We start from the raw sequence: 857 nt of genomic DNA on the forward strand, positions 1-857 counted from the left end.
CATTGTGTCTTTTTTTCCAATTTGTAAGCCATCCACTACTAGCTTTAAAATTAGTGTGTCCTAGTTGTTGTGCATATTCGTTTGCTTTTTCAAGTAAAATTGTTCTATTTAATGGTATGTTTTTATCTCGACACTGAGTAAACCATTTTAGCAAACATTTATCAATGTCTAAATAAGGAGTCATCCTCATTTTTTTCATATTTCCACAATTGAACTTCATTATTATTTTCTCTTTCTGTTTAATAATTGACGATAATGTATTTGGTGGAATATTGAATTCTTTGGCGATTTCACATTTTTTACGGTCACCTTTTTCAACTAACTGCATTAAACAAACTTTGTCCGAAATTGAAAGAACATTTAATTTACGCTTATTTTCCATTCCACTACAAACGAACAAACAAACTACGAAAGACTACAAACGTGACTACCAACGCGCTAAATCACAATCGCTATACTGCACTGCCTGCACAATGTATGCAATGTACTGCACAATTCCTATGTTAACCGTAGCAAAAATATTATTTGTGAACTCGAGATAACGAAAAACGATTAATTTTATATCGAGTTATCGAGAGCAAAACACTATTAAGTGTAATAGTAGTTTCAAGGGGAATTCAAAGTAGTTCGATATAACGAAAAATTCGAGATAGCGATGTTCGACATATTAAGAATCTACTGTATTACATTTTCGTGAAATTTTTACCCAACTAATAAAATTTTATTGAAAATTAAAAAAATTAAAAACTGACCATAAACAGCGCAAAAAGAGTCAACATTTTGTAGTGTATAGAAAATGAAAATATAAAAATATTCACTGAAATTTTCATGTATCGACAGTTATTCGTTTTTGATTA

Source organism: Acyrthosiphon pisum, chromosome A1 (genome assembly GCF_005508785.2).
Source record: "Acyrthosiphon pisum isolate AL4f chromosome A1, pea_aphid_22Mar2018_4r6ur, whole genome shotgun sequence".
Classification (NCBI taxonomy): domain Eukaryota; kingdom Metazoa; phylum Arthropoda; class Insecta; order Hemiptera; family Aphididae; genus Acyrthosiphon; species Acyrthosiphon pisum.